The sequence below is a fragment of the Chionomys nivalis genome, chromosome 15 (assembly GCF_950005125.1).
Source record: "Chionomys nivalis chromosome 15, mChiNiv1.1, whole genome shotgun sequence".
Taxonomy (NCBI): domain Eukaryota; kingdom Metazoa; phylum Chordata; class Mammalia; order Rodentia; family Cricetidae; genus Chionomys; species Chionomys nivalis.
In genome coordinates this window covers 54,192,951-54,217,025 of record NC_080100.1, presented here as the reverse complement: position 1 = coordinate 54,217,025, position 24,075 = coordinate 54,192,951, and the positions used below count along the sequence as shown (strand labels likewise).

At 43.1% G+C, this 24,075-nt stretch overlaps 1 protein-coding gene across 1 annotated transcript in view; it reads right to left on the bottom strand.

Moving 5' to 3' along the window:
• The window catches only part of Atg10 (autophagy related 10), a 296,373-nt gene extending 292,659 nt beyond the window's left edge, over nucleotides 1–3,714 (bottom strand). The window contains exon 1 of the mRNA XM_057789739.1: nucleotides 3,666–3,714. The gene's annotated coding sequence lies outside the window, so the exon portion shown is untranslated. The remainder of the gene's footprint in view (nucleotides 1–3,665) is intronic.
• Nucleotides 3,715–24,075: the final 20,361 nt, after the last annotated feature.

The following is a 24,075-nucleotide window of genomic DNA, read 5'->3' as shown; positions in this document are numbered from 1 at the left end:
AGACCAAAAACTTAAAGTCTACACTATAGACAAGAAAGAGAAGTACAAAAATCTGAACAGCGGATCAACTTAGTGTTTTAGTATATACTCTTGAAATTATTTCCCAAAGCACAGAAGATCACAATGAAAATAATGCCAACTGATTAAGAGAAGCAACAAAGAACATAGATACAACCTACACGCCTCACCTAGAAGGTGTCAGTCAGTCACAGGTCAACAACATCAGGAGAACCAGAGCTTTTCGTCCTCTCTGACTGTGACCACAATCTGCACGCCCCACACAAGCGCCAGATGATCAACTGCCCTACATGGGACCTTCAAAGAGCTTGAGGAGACAAGAGATTCCATTGGGCAGCTTCAGAATGCAAGCAGTCCAGGGCTCTACCATAGAGGAGCAAGGCAAAGGCTTTTCCTGAGAGAACACAGAATCTGAAGGCTGTAAGGGAAGCAATGTCTTTCCTCAGGTCATTCCAGTGGAAATTCCTTAGCTAGGGGTCAGCCACTAGTGAGAGCTGACATTTTGTTTTCCTTGAACATGACAGTTTCCACTGAGTTGAGTTTTGTTTGCTGATGTGGGAACCCATAGTGAAGGCACACAGGAAGCTGTGCTTTTATACAACAGGGGTATGTTTTCTTCTTTCCTTTGACCATCATGAAGCTCAGAACTTCGTCTGAGACTACCTTTAGTGATCACAGAGAAATGGGAAAAAAAACTGTGCAACCTTGCAAAGCCTGCATTTCAGTGTGACGCGTCCTAATGTCATCGTCTATCTGAGCTCCATATCTTCACGACCATGATTTATCTGTCATTATATCATTTATGGGTTATAAGTCGCCTCAAGTACTTCTGGGACAGAAAGAATTTGAATTTCAAATTATAAGCAACCCAGATAAAATGGCTCATAGAAAAGAAACCAGATAACAAGACAGGAAGAAAAAGAAAAACATACTGAGCCCTCAGTGCCATCCTGAGAGATGTAGACCTTTAAGAAGTATAAATCATGGCTTTGCTTTTAATAGTTGGTAATCAACTGTCTATGAAAATTTTCAAGCTGAAAAGAACATTAATGCAACACAATCAAATCAATGATAAATCATAATGTTGTATAAAAAATTAGTATGGGCTAACGTCATAATTAAAAATAGCATTATTAAGCCTTTCCTATGCATCAAAAATCACAATAACTAAAGTCCTCATAGCATTTCTATGAGGTATCTTAGTATGATTTTCTTTATAGAAGGGGAAATTGGGCTACAAGATAAATATCTTGTTATAGCTGTTAAAGGTAGTAACTCGGCCAGAAACTTCCAAACATTATAGCCTATACTCTAGAGGAAATGAGACTTCAACTAGTCCTGGAATTATGAAATGAAACAAACTGGTATCATTGAGTTAGTGATGGGGGGGGGTAATGACCCTAGGAATAGGTTGAAATGACCCAGAGTGGACAAGGAAATAGCCTGACTAGATTGTCGATTGAGGACTACAGGGAAATCTGGGGAACAGGAAGCAAGCAGTTTACAAAGAGCCTTAAAACTCAAAAGGCTCCATTTAAAACAGCGAGCAATAGCAAACACTGTAAGGCTTCAGAGCGCAAGGCAGTACACAAAAAGCTATTCTTGGAAAGATAATAGACAAATGCACAATGCTATGAAATAACCCTAACTTGAAAGGCAAACTCTTAAGAGATTATTCTTCTTGGTCCCTAGAGACCAGTGAGCATTTGATGTACTAAGCACAGCAGAGGGAACCTCCACTTCCACGAAGGCTGCCCTCAGGTGGAGCCTATTTTCAGTTGCCCTACTTTCTAAGTGTCTTACAGGCTGTTTGGCCCATAAAGATGTTCATTTTCAATATACCATCACCAAATAACCTCTATATCTCTGTCTTTTGGCTGTTGATTATACTTGTGATTCGAACATAACCTTTGAGGTCCAAAGCACATCTTGAGGTTTCAAAAATATTAATATTCACATCAATCCCAGTCCAAAGCTCTCTACTTATGGAAGCTTTACTGTTTTTCCTAAAGGGATGCTTGTGTTTCTCAAAAGTTTACTGAACTTTAAGAAGTACTGCCAAGATACAACTTGTTCTGGGCACAGTAGTACATGCCTATAATCTAAGCACTTCAGAGACAGGCAAGAAGACAGTGAGGTCCACACTAGACTGGACTCCGAAAGACCCTGTCTCAAACATAAAAAAAAGGTGTGGGGGTGGGGTGTCACGGTTGGCAGAGTGATTGCCTAGTCTGCACAAAGGCCTGAGTTCAATTCCCAGCACCCCACACACTGGGTATCTGTGACGGGCGCACACCAACACTTAGGAAGGAGACAGGAGGATCAATTCAAGGCCAGCTCCAGCTGCCCAGGCAGCACAAGGCTAGCACAGTCTAAAAAAGTGAGAAAGAGGAAGGTACAATTATCTAACGTCATTTTCTTACGTACCCCACCAGGTAGAACACGATCTTTAATATTGTAGCATCCCATATTCAAATGAATCGAGCTGAAAACTATTCCCACTAGTTCCTTCCATTAAAATATAAATAGCAATGTTCGGCTTGCTTTTGCTCATTGAGACAGGATCTGGCTGTATGTAGGACAGGCTAGCTTCAAACTGGAGATGGCTCTGCCTCCAGCTATGGCATGCTAGGATGACAGTGACCGTGACCAGCCAGCAGGCTTGGGTATGACGTTTTTCAAAACTATGCTCTGGGAGATTTTAACTTCCGCATGACTCGGGTTTCTTTTTTGGCTAAGGTTTTCATTTTGTGTCTCTTTCTCCTGTCAATATCTATCTGAAGCTTGGGAAGCAATGAGGAGTAATATCTGGGCGCCTAAAATGGATTTGGGCACTGCAGAGTCTATGTTCCCTAACCCTAACAATCATAAATAGATACTTTTGCCACCACAACGGAGGCCACTATCTGATTATAATGACTCAAAGTAAGCTTTTGGCAAAGAATGATTTGACTTAGAAAGAGCGAGCCAACTGAGCAAGTGCACTCATAACATGAGAAAATGAGTGCAAAGGCTGCGGCAAACCTGATGGCTCCTGTGACCTACGACTGCACCTGCAGTCCCAGCTCCTCTGAAGACTGGCTGAGCCCACCAGCACTTGGGAGACTCGAGGCACGATTGCTCAGAGTTCGAGGCCAGCCCGGGCAGATCCTGTCTCAAAAACAAACCCACGATATTTTTTTTTCTTGCGTTTGGAAGCTATTTGCACCTTGTCAGAAGAATGGACCTGCAGCAATCAGGACTCCATTTTGATTGGGAAAGGACATGTGACCACCCCCGGGTTTTACTACCAAAAATTTCATAATTATCACTACAACTGAAAGTATGTCTTCTATAAACCAGTGAATTATTCATCTCCGACGCCTCCCCGCTTCTCAGTTTTATAGACTGGGGCGGGAAGGGGGGCGCGTGTTGGCTGCAAATCCGAAGGCCCTTCAGAAGGTGGGCCTGCCAGTCACTTCACTTCCTTTGTTTCAAGGTCACGTGAGCACGTCCCAAGCACAAGGTGGAAGGTCGCCAGGCGGCCCGCGCCCGCCTCCCCGGTCTTTTGTTCCGGGCCGGCCGCTCCGCCGCCTTTCTCCGGTCCCGGGAGGCGGGCGAGGGCTGCGGGCACCAGAGGCGGAGGCGCCGTGGCTATGAGTACTCACCCCGCTCGCTCGCCCTGACCGGCAGCCTACGGCGCGCAGGGGGCGGGGCGCGGCCGGGACGGCGGGGCGGGAGGAGGAGCCCCGCCCGCGCTGCAGTGAGCGTGCGCAGTGGGGCCGCCCGGCGCCCGGGTGACGTCCCGGGGAGACCTTCCTGCAACCTGTGCACCCGTGGCCGGTCCCAGAAGCAAATCCACTCGGGGTTGTCGGTCGGGCAGCGGCCGATGAGGAAGGCCGCTCGCATCCCCAAGAGCTTAGAGAGCCACGCCACCCTGGTCGCTGTCACCCATTTAAAACAAGACTGGAGCAAGAAGTTAGGAATTCGAGTGCTGACAAACTGTACCATTTGTGGCACAAAAAGCAGAAAATATCAATCCAAAATGAAACAGGCAATGGCAGGGACAAGGGGAAAAAGTCTGCGGATGTAGGAGTCTATGGGGTCACGGGAAGGAAAGCCCATTTAAACAAGAGAACATTTCTTACAAAGAAAGTAAACAGAAAAAATGAAAGCACAATCGGTTTTCAGATCTCAAGACCGAGGTTTTGGTCTTGAGCAGGTTGTGTAAGATTGCCATGTTAAGTAGCTAATGAATCCCTGGGACCTAGTTAGTAATGTTTTTTGCAATTTCTTTAGAGTCCATATTGTTTTGAAATAAGTTGATTTGTGCGTGTGCCTTTTTTTTCTTTGTTTTAAATGGACAGAACACAGATCAGTGGTGTCCTATGGCAAGAGATGGGGGAAGGAGCTAACTTTAAAAGGGCACTTAGAATTTGGAAGGATGCTAGAACTCAGTTTTTGATCGCTGGTTTTATTGATGTTAAACTACTATTTTGTCAAAAACAGTTACATTTTGCCTTGTGCAAAATAGTTTTGGTGTTTTTTTTTTTGGAGGAGTTGGTTTTTTGTTTGTTTGTTTGGTTGGTTGGTTGTTTGGTTTTTGTTTGTTTGACTTTTCAAAAAAGGGCTTCTGTGTAGTCCTTGCTGTCCTGGAATTTGCTCTGTAGAACAGACTGCCCTCAAACTCAGAACTTCAACTAACATTTTTGAGCAACTATTAATTGGTAGCCACCACACCTGTATGGATGTACATATTTCACACAAGACCTCCTAAAATTTGAAATGTCCCCCCTTTTTTTCTTTCAGATCTTTTTTTCTGGTTTCCTGAGATATAAAATGAAAGAAAACTGGGGTTATACCCACGAGCTGTTACATTAGAAGTCAAGGATAGGAATGTACCTCACAGGTAAAACACCTGACTGACCTGTGTGAGGCCCTAAATAATGTTACTAGAAACAGAGAGGTGTGGAAGAGGAGGAGGAGGGGAGAAGAAAAGAAAACTGTCTTGAAGTAACACGTGTGTAGTGTTTACCTCACTGTGTAACAAAATGAAGCCTAGAGAGATGGGAAAAAGGTCACTGGTTTCTGCCTTGTCCGAAGAGGAAGAATAAAAATATGGAGTGCAGCAAACTTAGCAGAGTAGTGAGATCATAGTGTGATACTTTAATCCTGACTGCATGTTGTTATGCATGTAACAAAACCCATAAAACTAAACGACAAAAAGAAAAACCCAAATGTAAATTATGGACTTTTGTTAATAATTATATGTCAAAATTGATTGGTTCATCAATGTTGGTGAAATTCTGCCTGTGGTATGTGGAAATTCTGTGCTAACTGATCGACTTTCCATAAGCCATTTTTTTTTCTCTACAGAAAGCAATTAAGTCTTTAATTAAGAAGATGGTACTGCAAAGCATGTGTGGTAGCACACACCTAATAATCACCACACTCAGAAGTCAACAAGTATGGCTGCAAGTGTGAATCTAGTCTAGTCTGGCAGGGCAAGTACCGGCTCTCTGTTGTAACCGATAGAACCGGTCACGTGTTTATTGCGGTGAAGAGATGCCATGACCACGCAACTCATAAAGGAAAACATTTACTTGGGTGGCTACCAGTTGAGAGGTTCCGTCCATTGTCATCATGGCAGCACATGGCAGCATGCAAGCAGACATGGTGCTGGAGAAGGAGCTGAGAGTGGAGAACCAGCTACATCTTGATCTAGCAGGCAACAGGAAGTGCTCTGAGATATTGGGAGTAGCTTGAGTATATATGAGCCCCCGCCCCAGCCTATCTCTACAGTGACACACTTCCTCCAAAAAGGCTACACCTACTCCAACAAAGCCACACCCCCAACAGTGCCATTCCTGTGAGTTTATGGAGCCAGCTGCATTCAGAGGACCAGAGGACTGGAGTTTGTGGTTTTGAGGCTCTTACTTTTTGGTTGTTGTTTTTTTTAAATATATATATATATATATTATGTATACAATGTTCTATCTCTGTGTATGCCTGAAGGCCAGAAAAGGGCACAAGACCTCATTACAGATGGTTGTTAGCCACCATGTGGTTGCTGGGAATTGAACTCAGGACCTTTGGAAGAGCAGGCAATGCTCTTAATCACTGAGCCATCTCTCCAGCCCCCTTTTTGGTTGTTGTTACTGTCTTTTGTTGATGGACTTTTTGGCCGAGGGTGACTTGGACCTCACTATGTAGCCAGCCCACTGTGGCCAAAAAAACGTGAACAATCCTCCTGCCTCAGTCCCCAAAAGCTGACCTTACAGGTTGAGCCACTGTGATATTTGGGTCAAGGATCTCATTTTGGGGTCTAACTTTGAACTAGGATATCATATGCCAGGAAATTCCAATTTAAACAATTTATCAGAGTATTTAGCAAACATTGTCTAGATTTTATTTTGAGGGACATTTTTCTCTTTCAAGCATTTGCAGATATTTTAGAACTATAAATTATCTTTCAAATTTGCCAGAGGAACTCGATGTCTGAAAGGTTTATTCTAGCAACGGTCTGATAATATCAGAGTGCTTCTTTTTTTATTATTATTTTCATCTGAGATTGTTTGGAAGAGCCTTAGTTAACTTTTGGGGGGAAGGGAGTTGGGGAATATCTCGTACTGTGACCCAGGCTGGCCTCCAAATCTCACCAATTCTTCTCTCTCATAAACTCTGTAAGGTGTAGGTTCGGTCCTGCTGTGCTATCAAGGGCCCTGGTTTAGAATCCCTAGGTAGCTGCTGCAAGGTGTCCTCTGTGAGGGGGTTTGCATTTCCCATCCAGGAGGAGATGGAGGGGAGTGCAGCGAGACAAGACTAGTTTGTACGTCCCCCAGCACGTTGTTACATTTAGAAGGACTTGTTGCTCGTGTTCAACAATTATCTATTTTCCTTAATAGGTACATGATATTACCCTGAGTAGGAATTAATGGTGATTACAGGATTGAATTATGGATTGATACTGGTGTGATCTAATGATGTGCAATAAGAGACATTCATCCCGCAGTCCGAGAATCCTTTGTGTAGATTAATTTGGAACAAATCAAGCGTTGAACTGAGGCAATGCTTCCTTTTGAGCCATCTCAAAACAAATGACAGTGATAAGGCACTTGCCCCTTCCTGTGTGTCATGTCATGAGATCCCCAGCCTGGAGTCAAGACCGTGTGGAGGAAACTTCATTCTCATCATACATTTGATGTGTAATTTGGGGCCATCACCGTATCTGAACCTTGGGATGTGTATTTCTATAAAATGGAAGCAGTGATTGTCGTAGGTTTCTTATTGTCATGATGAAACACCATGACCAAAAACAAACTGGAAAGGTTTTGTTTGGCTTACACTTCTACAATGTAGTCCATTACTGAAGGAAGTCGCACGGGAAATCAAGCAGAGCAGAAACCTGGAGACAGGAGCTGATGCAGATGCCGTGGAGCAGAAACCTGGAGACAGGAGCTGATGCAGATGCCGTGGAGGGGGCTGTTTACTGTCTTGGTCAACATGGCTTGCTCAGCCTGCTTTCTTTTAGAACCCAGACCAGCAGCCCAGGAATGGCACCACCCAAATGAGCAGCACCCTCCTCTATCAATCTCTAGTTAAGAAAATGCCTACAGACTTGCCTACAGTCAGGTCTTGTGGAGGCATCTTCTCAACCAAGGTTTCTTCTCAAATGACTCCTAACTTGTGTCAAGTTGATGTGAAAACCAGTTGGCACAGCGATAATTTCATCTTTGCAGGGTTGTAGAGACCACAAAGTACATGTTTTCAAATTTATGAATACTAGTGATGGGATAACACAATCATTAGTGTAATTATTGTGTTTCCTCTCCTCCCTTTTCTACTTCCCTTCTCTTTTCTTCCTTTTCTTACCTCCATTCTCCCCTGGCCTCCCTTTCCCTTCCACCCCCTTCCCCTCTCCTCCCCTTCCCACAGTGACTCACCCTATATCCCAGACAGGCCTTGAACTTGAGATAACACTGGCTGCCTATAGACAGGGAGACAGTGGACCACCTTCCTTCTGATACATTTTGCTATTTTAGGTAGAAAGACACAGTATATTATCATCTATATGACAATTTTATTATAAAATGTAGAATGCTGGCTATAATTTTTAAAGATTATAATTGATTCTGATTTTACATGGGTACAAATAATTTTAATCTTATTTAATTTTTATTTGAGGAAAGCTGATTTCTTATACTGCAAAGACCACAATGGATATGATGGTAATAGAAGAACTACCTGCCTATAACTTTAGCCTCATTGAATATATCTTCAGCATGAAGGAGATTTTTATCTGACTGTGAATTGTATTTTATTGTTTTGTAAGGGGTAGGACAGTTCAGAGATAGAGGTCCACTCTACAGGAAGAAAAGAGAGTATTTAGTCCTGTAACTAATGGTCAAGGTAGATATGGTGGCTCACAGCAGTAATCACAACCAGAGATTATGATAAGTTTGATGCTAGTGTATTTCATGAATATCTGATTAACCAGGGCTACTTAGAACAACTATGTCTCAGTAACAACCCCCAACCCAAACTTAAAGCTTATGTAATAACCAGTGGACTGTAACAATGTGACATCCCAAATGCAAGGTATCCTACTTGCTGCAACCAGGAATTGGCCATGGAGAATATTCCAGTTTGGTTTAGACGTCACCAAGTGGAGACACAGTCTAGCCACGCAGGCATAGTGAATAATGACAACAAAGAAAGGGGACACTGTGGAAGTTGTCCACTCCCAGTGTAAGTACACGGCTGAGAGTGGACGAAAGCTGGCCACGGGAGGAGGGTTGCTCTTTTACGTGATGTTTGACGGTCCTCTGCCGTGAAGCCTTTAATTATTTACCCTGGTGTATGTGATAAAGAGAAGGCAAAGTGCATTGCCATATAAACTTGTCTCGGATGTTTGCTCAATATACAGAGCACACACCCAGCTTCCCAGAGTCAGATATGCGTCTCGTCATTGAGGAAATGCTGGGGTTTAACTTGGCTGGTTGCTCAGTGTACCCTGGTGCAAAAGCTCTACAGGATGGTGCAGCAGCCAGTGGATGAACTTCAGCTTTGAAAAGACCAATAAAGAACTGCAACGCTTTCCAAGATATTTATGAATTGCGCTTGTCCCGACAAAGCCATTTAGCCTGAGGTTACTGGCAGATGTGAAGCTGGACCTAAAGATTCTACCAATTTAAAGCATCCTTGGATCCAGCCCAGCAGACTGGGATGTGGTCAGCTGCAGAGTGTTAGAGGACATAGCCCTGGAACAAGGGCATCAGTCAGTAAGACCATGAATGCGAGCTGTAACCTTGTCACATTGCTGTATCATTACAGTAAATGATTTTGCTAAGTAGAATGTGGGTTATCTCATTTCTTCAGCTTTCAAAAAAATATAATTAAAACAATTTGGACTGAAATATCCAAAAGAAGATATTCAATGGACAGTTTGGCGTTTAGAACCCATGAAAGTAGTCAGGCTAAAAATATGTGCAGCGGACTGGTGTTATCGCTTATGCTTACTTATATTAGCTATACGATATGCATTTGGCAAGACGAAAAGCCCCATAACATATTTTTCTTGTAGCATGGTCCCCACGTGCAAGCCAACAACTTCATCTGGCGTTCAGCTAAAGCAACAACCTTCTGTTCCAATCGCAGAGAAAGACTGGCTGTGCAGGACCTCTTGATTGATGGTGTATATATCCAAGATGGCGTACGGTGCATTGCAGGGAATGTTAAAGATTTCAAGGGATAATTTTAACTTGTTCTATTTTTGCCTTTCATGCTGACTTTAAATCCTAACCTCCTAAGAACAAGTCGAGACTATATTTGAGTGTCACTGATATATAGATGGCTGCAGTTATGGTCACAGAAAGCACTATTTAAGGGAATGGACATCTAGTAAGAGAAACAGAGATTCGGGATAGAATCCTAAGAAATATCAATAAATAAAAAGCAGACAAAAAAATCCCACAAGGGTTCTAAGAGGATTAGGAGAGGGTAAAGAAAGATTATTATTATAACCCAAGAATAGAGTTTCCAAAGGACAGTCACACACACACACACACACACACACACACACACACAAAAGAGTCGGGGAGACAAACACTGAAAAATGACCACTGGCTTTGGGAATTAAAACAACAAAAAAAAGGTAACCTTTGTAAAACAGTTTGAATGTTAAGGTGGTGCTCTGTGTTCATTTCACATGCGTGGTTAAGTGGATAGGTCTTTTGGAAATTAAGGAAAGATTGGGGATTAGGGATAGAGAGGGCTTGCATAGCATGCATGAAGTCTGGGGCTCCGTCTCAGCATTCCATGAACAAGATACGGTGTGGTCATTCCTACTATCCTAGCAATCTCTAGCTCCACAACAGGGATGCATAAGACCCTGTTTCTAAAATTCCATTCGTTCACTCTCAAAAATGCAAATCGTACGGAAATATCATAGTGACTTCAAGCTCACCTATGGAGAAGGGGAAGGGGATAGAAAGGCAGGCAGCATAGAGTGAGAGCCAGAAAAGGGCATTTTGGCATTTCACATCTCATGTGGGTATGCCTGGATTCAGTTATAGGCCAAGCACAAGAACCAAAAAGAAAGAGGAAATAATTTAGACAACACAACCCTAAAGAGACAGATGTTGAATGCTAATTCACATGACTTCAAGAAGGACAGAGGAAGAAGACAGCATTGGGAGCGGAAGCAGATGTTTTGTACTATGGAGGAAGGATTGCTTGAGCACACTTCCTTTCTGATCGTCTTTATTTTCTCTATAAAAAGGAAATAGAGTCATTTTCTATAAGTGAGTAAAATTTGAATGTGTTAAGGCTGGACCCCCATATTTATAGGAATTCTGATTCGTGTGCATTTTGTGATTTTTTTTTTTTTTTGTAATCGATGCAACTCGCAACTCATTGTGAGGTTGAGCAAAAGAGTATAAAGGATGGGTGAATGGATAAACCCTGAATGTAGCTCCAGGCATGTGGAGGAGCATTGAAAAGGTTGGGGGTTAGAGGTCATTGGTGGGAGAGCAGCAGAAGTGGGACTCGTGGGTCTGAACTGCGTGGTAAGGACGAGAGTGAGAGAGAACTGGCACTTGTGAAAGAGACAAGAGTCAAGGGATAGAGGGAGGCCATTGGAAAGGTCTGCGGGGGCAGTAGAAGTGAGGAGGAGAGAAGATTCCAGGGGAGAAGACAGGCACGTGAAGTTAGAGGGACGTCAGTTAGAACGAGGCAGGCACAGAACCCTTGATGTCAATCCAGGTGGATTGCTGCTACACAGTGGAAATGAAGGTCATGAGATTGCATAGACACCGGGCCGAGACTAAAGTCCTGGATGTGAAATGACTGCCCGAGGTGGGCTGCAAAGATATTAAGTCTGGTGAGTGTGGGGATTCGCTGGAAAGGGGGCAATGAGGAGGCTAGAAAGCGAGACAGGTGGGCTGGGTATGGCCTCCCTGGTCAACGAGAAATTTGCTTTGTACGCAGATAAAATGGTCTGGAGTTTGCATGTTGGACTTTGGAGAATGCTAGGGACACATCTAGGCCCCAGGAAGGTGAAAGTAAAAACTCAAGGGGCCGTGTCTCCAGTAGGTGTGCCATGGAGTCCTCAACCCCTTAGGAAATGGAAAGTGTTGGAAATGATTAACAACCTTCCATTCTTTCTGCAAACTCATCAAAAATGTAGCATTTGCCAGGGAAACTGTGCTAAGTATTAGAAATACAGCAACAGACAGGCAGGCATTGCCCTTCCTTCATGGAGGTAAGAGCCCATGGTAAATAAGACACCAAACAAACAACCATTAAAGATGAAACAAGGCCAGTGATCAGGCTCCGTGAGCAAAAGGCATTTACTGCCAAGCCTGATGACCCGAGATCAATCCCTTGGTCCCACATGGTGGAAGAGCCGTTCCTCTGATCTGCATGTGCACACCAAGACACACACATGCACCACCACTCGTAAATAAATAGATCTAGTTAAAAAATAAATAGCCCCACCCGGTTCTTTTCCATGTTGTGGGTTGAACCCAGGGTCACACACGTACAAAGCTCATGCTCAATCTCCCCTTCACCGCATTTTGGTTTTTATGAGACTGGGACTAATTGCATCTGCATGCCTCGAACTTTTGATCCTCCTGTTAGGTTTCAAAGAATTGTCACTATGTCTATCCAAAAAAAGAAAGGAAAGAAAAAAAGAAAGAAAGGAAGGAAGGAAAAAAGGAAGGAAGGAAGGAAGGAAGGAAGGAAGGAAGGAAGGAAGGAAGGAAGGAAGGAAGGAAAAGGAAAAAGGTTTGAATCTAAGCATATTACGAGCCCCTGTAGAGTTGGTTGTTAGAAGAATGCTGTGGAATAATCCTTCTGTACACTGTATGTATATATGTCGTCGCTATGATTGGTTTTAATAAACAAGTTGACTGGCCAATAGCTGAACACACACAGCCTAGCAGGCACTGACACTGATAATGTGGGTAAGCCTTTGAAAGTCACTAGTAGAGCTGTTTCTAAGAGTAAACGCCAGTTTATTCTATCTTTAGAAGTTATTTACATTGTAGCAAGGCACAGAATCCTTTGATATGGAAATCAGCTAAGAATGCTTTAATGGCTAAACAACCACAGAGCTATAGAGTGTCATTTTACAACATAATGCCTGAGAACCACAGGAAAGGTAAATGTACGGTTTCCACGTGCGCAAGGTGGAATTTCCGGGATGCTATGCAGAGGCATTTATGCACTGCTATTCCTTCCTGCAGGTCCATGCCACAGAGTGTGGGGGTCGGAGGACAAACAGACTTGGGACCTGCTTTTCGCATTGTTTTGCGCTGGCTGGCCAGTGACCTTCCAGGGAATCCCTCTGCTTCCAACTCCCATCTCACTGTAAGAACCCTGGCAGATAGACACGATCACCTCTGGTTTTATTATTCCGGTGCTGGATATTTGAACTCGGGTCCTCAGGCTTGCACATTAAGTGCTCCACCCGTGGGACCATCTCCTTAGTCCCTGCATTGCCACTCCAAAGATCAGATGAGCAGGACACTGAAAAGAGTGGCAGGTGAGTTATGGGTAGATAATAATATAATAGTCACATGTAATTACATGAACATCTTTATTCCTTCGACATTTTGGAAGTTTTATTCAGTAACTATATTTTCAATTACAATCAATTAATTTTAGAAATAAACAGTTGAACATTTAGATCCACTTTGAGACTCTTTTTGTATGGCCCTATCAGCAAATACAATGACATCTATACTTTCCTATTTTAAATAAAGTCAGCTGTAGGTTGGTAAGGTAGCTCAGTGGTTAACGACACTTGCTGCGAAGAATGATCACCTGATTTTGATTTCCTGGACATGCACGGTGGAAGAAAGAGCCAGCTCCTGGAAGTCGTCCTCTGGCATCCACACTAAGTCATTGCATGAGTGCTCTAACTGCCCCCACCCCCCGCCGCCAATAAATACACATATGGAATTTAAAATAAGTTGGGCATCGTGGTACAGGAAATGGAGGCAGGTGGATCTCTACTAGTGTGAGGCCAACCTGGTCAATACAGAGAGTTCAGACAGCCAGGGATATATAGTGAGACTCCGTTTCAAACAGACCAACAACAAAAACATGTAAAAATTATATCAGGGAATTGAGTGTGAACTAATAATATTATCAGAAACAAGTCATTTCATATGTAAATATAATAAAAATTATGGTATATAAAAATTGGGGGGGAAGCAATTTTTGCTGCCATTTTGCTTTTTTGAGAAAGGATCTCATGTACTTCTTGCTAGTCTAACACTTGCTGTGTAGCTCAGGTTGGTCTTCAACGACTGGTCTTCCTGCTTCTTCCTCCCAAGTGCTGGGATTACAAGTGTGCACCATCAAACCCAGCAAAATTTTTAAACATGTGACTCTAACGTGCTATAGAAGAGAAAGGAAAATAACAATAAATCTCAAAAGGAAAGAAACAAAGGAAGACGAAGAAAGACAAAGTAACAGAAACTGCGCTATGTACCCTGCTCAAGAGCGCAGGCGTGTTCAAGCCTCAAATCTTGCACCAACAGGGCCTGTTAGCCTTCTTAGCAGGGCTTCACAGGAGGCTTGAGCATAAGCCCTCGCGGACCTGCAAAGCCTGCGGGAGGTTTGCCACCTGAGTCTCACTGTGGATAAGGCTCAGCGAGCAAACACCAGGCTGAACCAGGGTCTGACCTCCCTTAGGAAGGATTTGGCTTAGGATATAGTCAGAGATTTCAGTCCTCTGTTTGCTTCCACAAGAAGCACGGTATCCTGCCCAAGCGCCCACCCCAACACTCCACCCCTCCCCCACTAGCTTCCTGATGCTTTGCAAAGTCTCATTGTTACCATTTTCTTCTATGTTATATATTCCAGAAAACTTGAAATAAAATTGGACAAAATAGGTCTTTCTAGCCTTATATGAGTAAAATTAGGGATGCATTCCCACAGAAAAGTACATTTGTGCAAAACCCAGAACATGACCATCACAGAGCCATTCACAGCTTCCCTCCTGAGTAACCACTAAGTGCAAAGCACTGGGAACCAAGCGGTACAAAGACACAGTTCTTGATCACAAGAAATAGACTTCTCTTAGCACTGCTTGATATTTAGAATATATTGGCAGCGCATCAAGTAGCTTATGGAATCAACAAGAAAACTGAAGAACGAGGCAAACAAAAAAAATGAAAATAAAGGAAAGGCGTCCAGCACAACCAAACAGTAGGCCAAGCCCATAGGCGATAAGGATGCTGCTGCCCACTCTGCGCAGGTACGTGAACTGCAGGCACTGTGCTCCCACCAGAAGCTGCTAGGAGGATAGTTGATCCCCTTTCCCCTCTCGTTCCAACCCTTTCACGTGGTTCAGTGAAGGCTCAAGACTGAAATCTGATTGGCCAAGCCTAGATGTCATGTTCATGCCTCGGCTGCTGAGGTTGGAGAAAGAGACTCTCTGATCAACTTGGCATCCAGAAAAGCATTAAATATCTTACGATTCACCAAGACTCAAATAATGAGGAATTTGCCCTCAAAGTAAGAGAACAGGTAGATTCTTAATGGACAAAGAAATGTCTAACGTCTACTTCAACCCATAGTTGGATCACTTAACATAGTCTCTTTCACTCACACTTTCTGAGAGACGCTATACTCATCATTGTTAGAACTGCTGGTATGTGATTGTTTCACTTGAACTAGACATCCTCCTGCCTCAGTCTCTCAAATGCTGGGATTACAGACCTGTGTTACATCATTAAGCATTCCTAGTCTTCTAAACCCTAAGCATCTAGTGTTGAGAGAATAGAAGCCAGGGTTGTATAAATGGCCATTAGGTGGTGGTTTGAATAAGAATGGCCCCCATGGGGTCATAGATTTGAAAGCTTGGTCAGTAGGGAGTAGTGCTGCTTGACAGGAATTAGGAGGTGTGGCCTTGGTGGAGGAAGTGTGTCACTGGGGGTGGCTTTTGAGTGGCCCAAGCCAGGTCCAGTGATTCTCTCTTCCTGCAGCCTGAAAACCCAGAAGTAGAACTCAGCTCCTCCAGCACCATGTCTGCCTGTGTGCCACCATGATGTAGAACTCTCAGCTCCTCCAGCATCGTGTCTGCCTGCATGCCACCGTACTTCCCGTCATGCTAATAATGGACTTACCCTCTGAAACTGTAAGCCCACCCCAATGAAATGTTTTCCTTTGTAAGAGTTGACACAGTCATGGTATCTCTTCACAGCAATAAAATGTTGCCTAAGACCAATGACATTGAGAGGAGTTTAAAGACCATTCTAAAACCTAATTACTTGGATCATCTATGGGGAAAACATCATATGTGAGTGATACTTCACAAGTCACAGAATCATAAGCCAACTTTATCAGGTTTGTTTTCTGACAGTTGATGGATATATCATAAGACAAAGAAATCCTATGAGCATTAGCCCATTTCACTAGTCCCACGACCCCTATGAATCCTTTCATCAGTAACAAGTCAGAATGTATAGCTATTACAATGATAGTAGGCGCATGGTGAACAAGAAAAGCAAATTTACAATAGGTCTGTTTAAACAACAATGCTTCCTGCATGACAGAGGTCCAATATAGGCAACTTGCTGCCAAATGGCCAACGGGTACCCTATTCCCATCCCTACACCTTTGTAATGTACATTAGAAAATCTCGGAGTGTTAGCAACTGCAGACAAGGGAATGTTTACTGGACATCATTAGATCACCCTTGGTGAGAATAATTCTGTTGCTCAGCCAAAGTTTCAAGACCTCTGCCATCAAGAGACTATTTAGCCAGCACTGAGGTGACTCAGGAAGGACATTGCCTGTTATTCTTGGAGTGAGCCATCTTCCGCACCCTCTTCAGTAGAAATCTCTTTATTTAAGGTCATTCATCTACAGTACAAATAATATGATCTAAGCCCATTCTAGGAGATAACACCAATGATTCCCTGACCAAGCAAAATTAGAAGAATCAATGTAGATGGTGACCTCATTTCAAGGTCCGCAGAGCTTGTATGGGGTCAGCAGTGCCATGGGACTATAAGAATGTAAGTGATCACTGGGTGGTGTGGCACAGACCTTGAATCCCAGCACTCGGGAGGCAGAGGCAGGCGGCACTCTGTGAGTTCGAGGCCAGCCTGATCTACAGAGGGAGTCCCAGGACAGTTAGGGCTGTTACACAGAGAAACTCTGTCTCAGAAAACAAAACAAAAACAAGAAAAAAATGTAAGTGATCTATTCAACAAACTCAGTTATGCCCTCATCACTTAACTCTTCATGGCTGCTGGACACCTTTTGACTTGACATATCAGAACTACCTTTTTTGTTTGTTTTGTAGTAGGTAGCTAAACCACAATTGCCTAATGATACAACTTTCTGATTCTATCAAGATGTTAGTAAGCAATCATTTCTCAAAAGTAATACTAACTTGACAAACACCACATGGCTTACTGGAAATTCTAGGGGTCTATTATGATTGTTATTGTGGATTTTTCTCACAACATCTTTGTAATTTCTCTCTGCTTGTGTTAGTAATTGTTCTTTAAAATATATATATATATATATATACTATTTATATATGCAGAATATCTATAAATAAATTCTATATATACTTACATAGAAATAAAACCTGTACTACATGTATAAATACATGTATATGTGCACACACACACACACACACAATTTATTTGAGGAGCTCATGGTCTGTGGTCTGACTATTCCAACAATGGCTGTCTCCCAGTGAAAAGTCCAAGAATCCAGTAGCTATTGACTCTACAAGGCTAGTCATTTCAGCTGGTCTTCAGTACACATCCGACTCCTGAAGAAGTAGCATCTGATACTAGTGAAGGAGTGAACTTGCCAGAGAGTGAGAGCGAGTAAGCAATGAGCAAGAGCTTCCTTCTTCCATGTTCTTTGTATAGACTTCCACCTGAATATGTGACCCAGATTTAAGGTGGGTGTTCCTTTCTCAAATGGTCCAATCAAAAAATCCACACAGGCATGCTCAGCAGCTTGGGTTTTCGTTAATTCCAGACCTAGTCAAGTTGATAACCAAGAATGGCCATCGCTTTTACTCAGTTGCTAGTTTATCTATAGATATTTGCCTTATTCTGTGTGTGATAAATTTCTCAACCTTTCAAGGCCCGTGGCAGATGCTTTACAAGCCGTTCCAAACAGCATACTAAACTGTACCCTGAGCTGTCTTCCGAATCTAGAGCCTCATCAAGCGTTATTCCTCCTCTTCCTCTTCTTCTCACAGACAGAAAGCAGAAACTATATTATTTTTATTTTGTCTTAGACTGGTATGGCAGGCTGTATTCTCCCTAATAGCTATGACAAGATATACATACTCTTTTAAAAATATGACCAGATTCACTTACCATGGAGAAGTGGGCTGACGATCCTTCTTCCTGTTGAATCTGAATTATGGGAGAAATGAAATGTTGTGACTTGTAAGACTGGTCACAAAAGGCAATATAAATTTTCCACCTGGGGACATCCATCTATAAAATTTATCGCTAGACTTGATAAAACCTAGATGAAGATGGGGTTACAAAGTAATCCCACACTAGCTCAGAAGTGCGTATAATAAAGGGTTATTTATTTAGGGGTAGACTCGCAGATCACAGTCCTCTGCATGAACGGGAAACAGGAACCGAATCCAGAAGCCAGGAGAAAGAGAGAGAGAGAGAGAGAGAGAGAGAGAGAGAGAGAGAGAGAGAGAGAACATGCGCAAACTTTACTTAGGCATTTATAGCGTAAGAGGCCACACCCAAGTGGGTGTGTATCTTAAAGGCTACTGGCTGAAGGAGCTCCCACAGCACCGAGGCTACACAAAGATGTCCAATATAGACAGTCTGGACAAAAAAACAAGCTAAAAACTCTAAAATGACTGACAGGAGGCCATCTTTGTGATGACTTTGAGTTATACAATGGTTTTTTTTTTAATACAACATGTACAAAAGTAGAAGCCATCCCTCAAAAATTAATATATATAAACTGAGCTATACGAAAACTAGAGTGCTTTCTTAAATGAGAAATTGGAATGTAAGATACACAAAGATTGCTGGGGGAGAGGAGGCATTTTCTTCAGGAGCCCGGCCACTGCTGAGTTGCTGGTATTACTGCCAACAACCCTCATTGAACTCACTGGATCACAAGGCAAACACAGATACAGACAGACAGATGGACACGGAAACAGAAGACCAGTTAAAAAGAGGAAGGGGATCAGCAGCAATGTGGGGAGAGCAAGAAAGGATAGCATGAGCTCAATACAACCAAAACACACTCTATAAACCAAGCGTCCATTGCTGTGTATCATTACTATATGTTAATAAAAACTCAAAAAGATTTCAAGACCACTAATCCTATATGTGAAGTCCAGGGGACAGGGTCGGGTGAACTTGTGCACTCTGCTCCCCACACTGGTTTTATCCTGCCTAACACTAGCTTGAAACCATCACCAGGCAAGCATCCACCATCAGCCAGAATTGGGCTCGTTCTAGTATCTTTGTGCACTAGGGGTTCTTTGGGGCCAGTTAGCTTTGCAGTCTGTGGACTGGGCAGGTTCCCTCTCGTTCTTCTAAAGCATCCTAGGTGGTACCCACTGAACTGACTAAGGATGTGGATGGGTTGGGAGCATGGGAAGCAACCGAAGCATGGAAAGATGAACAGAGAACCTGTTTTGAAGACGTTTTAAGAATTAACCACCTCGCTGGAGGATGCAGTCATTGATGTCAAGTATTCACAGAAACTTCAAAGTCCTCGGACTCTACAGCACTGAGTGGTGGATAGGTAGCTCCAGAGGTGTGACCCACCTTCTGACCCCTGGTTCAGAGCTATCAAACTCAAGTTGTTCTCTGTCAAGGAGATCTGCCCCCAGGTTCCAAGGGGAGATCCGATTTCTCTAAGCTGTGTCTGCCTGGACCAAGCCTCCCGTCACCAGGACGTCTTCAGGATGCGGCTTCCATTTCTGCTCCTAGTCCAACTTACTATTTTTTTGGCTTTTTTTGCTTTGTTTTGTTTTGTTTGTTTGTTTGTTTCAGGACAGGGTTTCTCTGTATAACAGTCTGGGCTGTCCTGGAACTAGCTCTTATAGACCTGGCTGGCCTCGAACTCGCCTGTCTCTGCCTCCCAAGTGCTGGGATTAAAGGCGTGCGCCACCACCACCTGGTCCAACTTCTTAATTATGAGGTCAGGGCATGAAATCACCCACAGACAAGTGAACAAGCCAAGTGAAACCTTTTTCCAGTCTTATTTTATTTAAAAAATGAAAAAAGAAAACCTGTTCTAGCCAGTCTACTATAATTCACCAGCTCCAACTGTAGAGCGTGCATGTGTGTGTGTGTGTGTTTGGGGGTTCCAGCCCAGAGAGGGGGTTCAATCCCTTCCAATGCAGCATCTAGATCCTGTTTTGTATAAGTTGAGGGGCTTGGCGGAAACAAGACTCCCCCAAACACTCCTACTAAATTTCCATCCTCTCGAGGCGATTCACTCACTTCTATCGTCTTTCTTTTGAGATCCCGGATCTCACGCTTGGGAAACATCTGGACATGTGCTACAGAATCTTTCCTGTCACATCTGGATTTGCCAGATTCTAACCTCCACTTTTGAAAGTTTGTTATAGAGGGTCCTGGTGGTATAGGAGTGTAATCCCAGGTGCTCAAGAAAGTCCAAACCCAACTTTGGCCATATAATGAGTTTAAAGCCAGCTTGAGCCACTTGGCAAGACCCTGTCTCAAAGTAAAAAAAAAAAAAAAAAAAAAAGTGAAAACAGGAGTTGTGGCAAATGCAGCTCATGGTAGATCTCTTGCCTAGCATAGGCAAGACTGTTTCCTCATGACCTCTCTCACGGTCTGCCCACCTCTCTTCCTCTCCCTCTTGTTTCTGCCAGAGTTAACAGTGTATCTCATCTCTCAGAACCATTGATCACTTAGTTAAATTCAACCAGTTGTCTGGAAACCTTGGTTTACTGATTGCTTCAAACAATTTATAGGCTGGAAATGGTAGTGCAGTCTTATGATCCCAGGATTCAGGAGCCAAAGCACAGGGATCATGAGTTCGAGGTCAGCCTGACTCCAGAGAGACCCTATGTTAACTGAAAGAAAAATGAGGACATGACGGCCCCTAGGAATGGTTGAGGGGAAGGTTTTATTGTAGAACAGCTAGAGGCATCTGGAAGGCTCCAGACTGGACATGTCCCACAGACTGGGCCATGAGAGGAGGAAGTGAGCAAGAGGGAAGAGAGGAGAGAGGGAACAAGAAAGAAGCTGTGGTGGTTTGAACATAATTGGCCCCCAAAATCTCATAGGAAGTAGCACTAGTAGGAGGTGTGGCCTTGTTGGAGTGGGTATAGCCTTGTTGGAGGAAGCATGTCATTGTGTGACTTTGAGCTTTCCTATGCTCGGGATACCGCCGGTGTCTCAGCTGACTTCCCATTACCTTCTGATCAAGATGTAACCAGCACCATGTCTGCCTGCAGGCTGCCATGCTCCCCACCATGATAATGGACTGAATCTCTGAACTGTAAGCTACCACTTCAATTAAATGTTTTCATTTATAAGAGTTTCCATGGTCATGGTGTCACTTCATAGCAATAAAAATCTTAAGACAGAAGTCAAGAGGCCATGAGCGAGCTAGAAGACCAAGAGCACATGACCAAAAATGTCTGGATTATATAGGAAAAAAAGGCTGGGGGATGGAAAGTCTGGCCCCCAGGAGGGAAAGATTTAGAGTAAGAGGTAGAGTCAGGAGTGCTGGGAGGAGCCACAGGTTCTGAGTGAGAATTATCACTGGTTTCTTTGAAATCTGGCATTAATACAACAGACATTAATAAAACTGGGATTTTGCAAATTATCTGGGCTTTTCGTGGTTACATTAGGAGTAACATTCTCACAAGCCGAACCATCCCCCACCAAAGTTTGTAACTGAATGAAAAAGACAGACTATAAATGTAAAGGAGTCTCAGCCACAGTAAAGGTTTAAAGAAGAAAGATTTTGGGAAAAACATGTATGTGCATGTTCATATGCACATGCATAGACATAGCTGTATATTTGTATGCATGTATAAAATGAACCATTATGTAAAGTTTATTACTTTTTCATGGTGTCAGACCAAAAGTTTTGCACTTCATGTACCCTTATCATTTGTTGGTCAACTCTTCCTTAGCTGGACTAGGCAGCAAGTTCGGTGGGACAATAGCATTGTATACCTTTCTTCACTTAGATTTAATCACATTTACAGCTTATGGTCCCATTCCTGCCCTCCAAAGACAGGTTTGGGAGGAACAGGAGAGCAATGGGGAGACACTAACCAGGTCAACAAACCACCAAGGGAGGCGGTGATGACACGCGGATGGCATTCCTTTAGAAATTGTTTTCTCTTCTCCGCTAATCCTACCTGTGGGGTAATAGTAAGGTGTGTGTTCCACAGAGGCATCACTGTTATGGGAGATGTGTTTATGATGAGCTCATGTTCCTTGCAGAGAAAAGATCAATAAACAAAGCACATTTTTTTCCCAAAGTGATAAAACATATAACAGCGATATATATATAAAGCATATAGTGGAAACGTAAGCTTAAATCATGCAACAAAAGAATATAAAAGACTACTGATGTTGTCTTTATGTCGAAAATCACAAAGACAAACAACATAGAATCCTTGCCAACCAAGATCTGAGAGTATATCAGAGCAACAGACATTTGAACAGACCATTGGGACGTGGGGCGAGCAAGGCTGTCCTGGAAGAACACAGCATTTGATTGATGCCCATGGAAAGGACTCTAGTCTCCAGTGTGGGGGGCAGGGTGGTGGGCGGGGGGAAGACTCAGTGGAGGGCGTGAGGACATGACAACTGGAGCCGCTTTCTGAAGGCTGAGTAGGTGTGAGCTTCTATCTTGCAAGCATATTTTATAATCAAGAGCAATAAATCACTCAGACAGCAGTTACATTGCGCTTTTATTGAGAACGGTTCCAGTGGCACCCTTTATTTCACCTATCATAACACTTATCATGCTGTATTGTAATTACCTGTGCTCTTGTCTATCCCACCACCACCCTCCCAGTTCTGTGTTGACAGGGCCCGTGTCAGTCTCAGTCTTAGCTGTATTCTCAGCATCTAGCACAGGGCCTGGCAAGGGATTGTCAATAAAGATTTTGCAGGAAGAAAGAATATCATGTAAAGGTTTGCAGATTGGTATTAGAAGTCACTGTTGGAGAAACAGTAGCAGCACTTGGTGAGGATATGGTTAAACTGTAGAGCATGTTATCTCACTTTTAGTCAATAATTACCATAGTAAAGTCATAGACTTGGGTTGTGTCTCTGGTCTGCTGGAAAAGCTCCAGGGACCTAATCACTCCATAGAAAGGCAAAGAAGACTAGAAGCAACAATTCTTTATACTTTTTTACAAACAGAAGATTGTTTTCAAAGCTCTTAACTTTAGCTCTTTACTTGCTAAATTTAACGACAAGGATTTCATGTTTTATGAAGGGGGGAACCTATATAAACGTTGGCATTCTATGATAGAACCTACAGGAACATAAGTTGAAAGGGGAGTTAACTTCCCTGACTTCACTGGGAAGCAGTAAATGTCAACTTGAGGCTTAGTGGTTTATGATGTGTGGAGACTTACCATGGTCCTGTGAAAAACATCCCACTCCATAAAGGACATTGGTATTTGCAGTAAATTAAGTCCTAAATAGATGCTAGCAATGGTTCTCAACTAGTAGGGTGCATCAGAATCACTTAAAAGGATACCCACAAATTGGGGACTCCACCCTCAGGGTTTTTGCTTAGTAGATTTGGGCTGAAGCCAAGCATTTTATCTCTAAGTCCCCAGGTCTGTTTGCATTGGCCCTTGGGGACCTTCTGTGAGGACAACTGGGCTACAGGAACATCTTACCTTATACTAACCCTTCTCTACCCTCGCCGCTCATTCTTTGCACTCTCCATGCTAGAAATTTCCACAGTTGTTTTTACGAGCTTTGATATGGAAGTGTCACTTAAAAATGTGGAGGAGGGACCATGGAGTGTTGTAATAAACATATATTTTTACGGTGTTTCTCTTTAAGATTAAAAAATATTTTTAAAATTGTGTGTGTGTGTGTGTGTGTGTGTCTACACGAGTACAGGTGCCTATGAGGCTCAGAAGAGGACATTAGTTCCAGTGGAGTCACCTGACACGGGTATGTGGAACCAAACTCTGGTTCTCTACAAGAGCAGCAAATGTTATTAACCACTGAGTCATCTCTCTAGCCCTTTTATTGCATTTCTTCAAGTAATAGGATAAGGCAAAACGTCAGAAATATTAGATTGTAATGATGATACTATTACAACTTATTTCCTTTTTCTGGCAACAGGATAGGTGAATCATCCTGACAATTCCATTGTGATGGCATAAGCAATACTGGGCCAATGAGATGCCTCCCTGGATAGAGAAGGCTGCTGCTAAGCCTGATGACTTGAGGTCAATCTCCGAGATCCACAAGACAAGAAGAAAGAACCAACTCCTGCAAGCTGTCCTCTGACATTCCACACCTGCGGTGGCAATGCACACGACTGCCCACCTCCTCAAGATCCTTACCAGTAGGC